General features: G+C 51.7%; 1 pseudogene; it reads left to right on the top strand.

The window, feature by feature from the left end:
- The first annotated feature begins 1,715 nt into the window (after positions 1 to 1,715).
- Positions 1,716 to 3,237, top strand: LOC112108485 (annotated as a pseudogene).
- The last annotated feature ends 2,304 nt before the right edge of the window (positions 3,238 to 5,541 follow it).

The following is a 5,541-nucleotide window of genomic DNA, read 5'->3' as shown; positions in this document are numbered from 1 at the left end:
CCTAAGAGCCTCAAATCAAATCTGGGGGTGCCCTCACCTGCCTCCCATACAGGAGATCAAAGGAGGAAAGCCAATAGTTTCCTGGGGAACACTTCTGTAGGCATATAGAAGATAAGGGAGACACATGTCCCAGTCATTCTCACACCTGGAGATAACATTCTTTGCATAGATTTTAAAGTTTTATTAAATCTTTCCACAAGCCCATTAGCTTCTGTATGATAGGAGAAAATCTGTAAGGCCTGTTAGCACAACACAATCTCTCTCTTTTATGAACTAGTTCCACCTAGGATTGGACATTTGTTCATAAAACCACAATTACAAAAGCCAAAATCTTATTTCAATTTAAGTGTTTAGACGAAATGGGGGGAAAAAAGTACTTTGTTCTATTTTAAGGGTGGCAAATTCCTTGTCCTAAAATTGGGATTTACACATCTTAACTTGTTGCAACATTTTAAAAAATGACAGTTGAACCATTCAGATGTTAACAAAGCTTACGAACTGACAACTCACTTCCTTTATAGCTAAAACGAAACTGAAAACCACTGCTGTTATATGGTTTAAAATATTTAAGGACAAGCCAGCTCTTATCACTGCCTTGGCTATATGCCCAGAAAGGGCAAAGATGGAAAAACTCCCCCCCTCCCGCCTTTTACTAAAGCTGGGCGGTTACACAAAACATGAAAATTGTACGCATTTATGGATAAGCTTGCTCACTTGGAGAAAAACTTTAGCCCTAATGGCATTCTTAGTTAGGTGTACTGCTTCCTGTAAAAAGAAGCAAAAAAAAGAGAGACAGAGAGAGAGAAAATATGTTCTTTTGGAACCACTTTTGCTTTCATGAGCCATTTACAACACTGTAAAAAATCATTGGTGTTTGTAGTCTATGACAGCCAATGTGTTTTACCACCAACGTTTATGAAGACACCATGGCCACTGTGACAACTTGGCCCATCATGGGATCCAACCTGTGACCCTAGAACTGTGCTGTCCTCCATGCAGAGAACAACTACAATAATTATTGGACACGATCACAAAAAGCTGTCTGTTGCATCAGCCCTTGGTTCTGTTCATTTGAAACTAAATTCACAGTTTTTTCCTACAGTGGTCAGGGTGCCCGCGCTGTCAGTGCGAAACCTCCACGCTGCGTGTCCTTGGAAGCACCACATTATGCCTTGAGATCAGGACATAACTTCTCCCTTCCGGCTAGTAAAATACAGTTTTTAAAAACAACCAATGCCAACCCCTGTCCACCCCCATTCCCAGACACAACCCCTCTCCCCATATCTCTGCCCCTCAGTCCACCCGCAAAAGCCACCCACAAAGTCCTGTGTCTCTGCATATTCCCTACCAAATGTCACAGCTATGGATTGGAGTGGCTGAGGACTCTTCTGCTGTGCTCACAGAAATCTTCCTCATAAAGTAAACACACGTTATAACAGAGACAACTGGGAACAAGCAACAGGAGTTATTCAGTCTCTATTGTGCTGGTGGGGAGCTAGGCTTCCTGTGACTCAGTGAGGAAGGCTGGAAAGGGGCCGTGGATTTGTCTTTACTGAACTTTGCTGAGCTTGTGGATCTGGGTTTCGCCTCTGGTGTTTCCTGTCAGAGCAGCAGAGAGCTCAGCACAGGGAGGGGCGGCCCTGCCATCTCCAGGTCTCTGGGTCCTGGTCCCAGACACCACCCTGTAGAGCTGCTGTACTGTCCCCTCCAGGGCGATGGCTCCTTGGGCCAAACCTGTCTTGGTGTCTTCTGGCTCTTGTCTCTCTGCTCCTTTGCCTTGGCTGGTAAAGTGACCCCTGTTCTCCTGGAAGCTTGGGTCCCATTCTCCATCCCATTCTCTCTCCCCCAGGGCTGGGTGCTGCAGGGCCCACTCGGGTCGCTGTCTCACATATCTGGGTCCCAGTCCCATTGCAGTCTCTCTCCTTCCTGCAGGGGTTCACCACCTCTCCTGCTCCCAGCTCATCTCCCCCTGGGTGGTTCCTGGTCTGCCCAAGCAGTTGAATGTGATGAAGGTGAACGACCTGGTGCTCTCGGCCTATGACAGCAACACCAGCAGGCTGGCTCCCCGCAATGGGTACGGCCGGGTGACCAGGAGAGCCAGCAGTTCTGGAGTGAGATCAGAGCTTGGCACCTGGCCTGGGACCCCTGGGTGGAGCCCGAGTACCAGGCCCTGGTGTGGGAGGTGAATGCCAGCTCCCCACAGGCAGGTGAGTCCCTGGCTCCCAGCACTTAGCTTGGCTCAGAAGGGGATGGTCAGGCAGCTCAAAGGAGGCAGAAGGCAGCTGCGGGAGGGGAGTGACTTCCCTGAAGTGATTACAGTGCGGGAGGGTGGCTGGAAGGCAGGACTCCTGGGTTCTATCTCAGCTCAGCTCAGGGAGTGGGGTCTAGTAGTTAGAGCAGAGGGGCTGGGAGGCAGGACTCCTAAGTTCTAGCCCCAGCTCTGGGAGAGGAGTGGGGTCCGTGGGGCTGCAGGAGGAGCGGGGACTGGGAGTCAGGACTCCTGGGTTCTATATATGGGAGAACTTCGCTCCACCTCTGCCTCCTCCTGGCAGCTCTGTGCTCAGCTACTCAATTGTTCACGCAGCCACTCTGCCCCCAGAGCCCTACTACGTGCAGGTCCTGAAGACCTGTGAGCTGGACAATGCCACTGGTGCCATCCGAGCCATCACCAGATATTCCCTCAATGGGGAGGACGTGCTGCGGTACGAGGCTGACCAGAACTGCTGGTTCTCGGTGCACCCAGCAGCCTCGCGAGTGGCGGAAAGCTGGAACCGCAAAGGGTGTGATGAACGTCCGCACACTGCAGCAATGCAGAATCTTCAATGGGATCACCGCACCGTTCACTGCTCAGAAGACAGGTGACAGCTCTGCTGGTGCCCCTCAATCCCAACCCGACACAACTCCCTGCTATCCCATTCCCTGTGATTAATAACCCTTTCTCGCCCTCCCCCAGCCCAGCCCACAGTGCGTGGCCCTTATCCCAGGGATCCAGGACCGGCCGCACAGCCTCATCTGCCATGTGACGGGGTTCTATCCCCGTGACATCGAGGTGACCTGGGAGTGGGGGTGCCAGGAGGCCCAGGGGGAGCAGTTGACTGGCAGGATCCGGCCAAATGGGGCCCCCATCTTCCATATCCAGGTGTCCATCGAGCTGGGGAGGAGGGGGTCAGCCCCACAGAGTATGTGTGTGTGGTGAAACATAGCAGCCTGGGGGATACCGCCCTGAGGATGACCTAGGGTGAGTATTGGGGAAGTAGGGTAGGAGGTGGGCAGGGCAGGGGGTGGGGAGGCTGGGGGAAGTGCTGCGGGGGGCAGGTGCCTCCTACCATGGGAAGAATATGGCAGAGATGGACACAATGGGTGGGGGGAAGAGGGAGTTGGGAAATGCAGAGAGCTCCAGAACTGCTGCTTAGCCAGTTGGTCCCCAGCCTGTAACGGTGCCTGGGATTCTTCCGTCCTAAGTGCAGGACTCAGCACTTGTCCTTGTTGAACCTTATCAGATTTCTTTTGGCCCAATCCTCCAATTTGTCTAGGTCACTCTGGACCCTATCCCTACCCTCCAGCCTATCTACCTCTCCCCCAGTTTAGTGTCATCTGGGAGGTCATTGTTCCACTCTACTTGGCACTGGTAATACTGTGTCCTGTTCTGGACACCACACTTTAGGAGAGATATAAAGAAATGGGAGAGAGTCCAGAGGTGAGCAACAAAAATGATCAAAGGTTAAAAAACCTGACGTAGGAGGAAAGGTGGAAAAAAACCTGGGTATGTTTAGATTAGAGAAGAGGATGTTGAGGGGGGACCTGAGAACAGTCTTCCAATATGTAAAGGGCTGTTCTAAAGAGGATGGGGATCAATGGTTCTCCATGTCTGCTGAGGGTAGCACAAGAAGTTAATCTGTAGCAAGGGTGATTGACGTTAGTTATTAGGAAAAACTTTCTAACCGTAAATGGAGTTAATCTCTGGAATAGGATCCCAAAGGAGGTTGTGGAATACCCATCACTGGAGGTTTTTAAGACCAGGTTGGAGAAACACCTGTCAGGGATGGTCTAGGCTGACGTGGTCCTGCCTCAGAACAAGGGGCTGGACCAGGTGACCTCTCGAGGTCCCTTCCAGGATGATATTTCTATGATTCTAGTCTATGAAATGTCTTCTGAGATGAAATCCCCTGAGGTTCCTTCCCCTCCATTGCCCGTTATCTGGAGCCCAGCTGGGCAGGGGCCCAGGCAGATATGAAACATTACACGGAGAAAACAAAGCTGGCCTTGAAAAGTTCCTGAGAAGCAGGAGTAAAAAGAAATGACTCATCCGTGGGGACTGGAGAACTGACAAATTTACAGGCAAAGATGTAGACTTTTAATAGTCTTGCCAGTGTGGGTCACAGGTGATGCGGCGATGCATGGCAGGAGCGGGGGGGAGGTGGAGACATGTGGGGTCACTTGCCCTCCTGCAGATTTGCTGCTTGGCTTGGACTGAGCATGCTCGGTAACACTGCTGAAGCCGGCTGCCCTCACTCTGCGCCCCCACTATGGGTGGGCATAGATTGTCTCTGCCGGTGACCCTGAATCCCAACTTCCAGACAGTGACGATGGTGATCCTGCTGCCTGCGGCCTTTCTCCTGCCCCCCGGAGCTGGGGTTTGTGAGTAGGGGGGGATCAGGGCAGGGAGCTCTCTGGGCTCTTCACAAATCCTTGCTCCTCTCAAGAGTCAGATGTTTCTGCCAGGGCAACCGCTACCTCCCAGGACCCAGCTAGGGAAGGGTTTGGGGGTGGGGGTGAGGGAGGGGCAGCAGAGCTGGTACTGAGATAAAGCCCCTGAGAGATACAGAGAGAGACTAAGATCAGAAGAGCAACACAGGGGGATCTGAAGTTGGGGCTGGGAGCCCAGACTCCTGGGCTCTAGCGCCTTCTTCCTTTGTCTGTGCTGCCATTTTAAACTGAATCTCTTTAGGGAAGGGTCTGTGCAGCACCCGGCACAACAGGCCCTGATCTGAGTTGAAGGCACCATGTACAAATAACAGCAACCTACTGTCAGAACAGCCTCACTGATATGGATGCCAAACTAACATCCATGAGTCGTCTTTGAAAAAGTCCAGGTGTGAGCTACAGATAAACTTGTATTGGTTTAACTAACCTAATTTTAAACCACATCTGTAGTTCAACTGGTTCAGCTCTGCCTGAGGATGCCCTGGTATTGGTTTAAACCTGGCCTCTAGTGTCAGAAACTTCCCAGGGGCCAGCTAACCCCACAGAACCAGCAGTGGGTCAACCCTGACGAGGCCTCCGGACGGAGGGTTGCACAGGGTCAAAGGAAACGGTCTAGTCTGGCAATTCCTAGCTTCTACATTCCTCTGATGGTTAGAGACTTTCTCATTTCCACCTCCATCTATCCCTGCCCAGTTCATCCCCATTTGTTCTTGTGCCTACGTTGTCCTTCAACTTCACTAGCTCTTCCCTGCTCCTGTCCCCTCCACTCTGATGTCTTTACACCGATTGTCTAGATTTGGTTTCACAGCCAGCGACCCACCTGGATTGAGACTTCTT

The sequence above is a fragment of the Terrapene carolina genome, unplaced genomic scaffold (assembly GCF_002925995.2).
Source record: "Terrapene carolina triunguis isolate 2854851 unplaced genomic scaffold, T_m_triunguis-2.0 Scaffold33651, whole genome shotgun sequence".
In the NCBI taxonomy this organism is placed as follows: Eukaryota; Metazoa; Chordata; order Testudines; family Emydidae; genus Terrapene; species Terrapene triunguis.
Note: the sequence above shows the minus strand (reverse complement) of the source record. Positions and strands in the feature narration are given on the sequence as shown.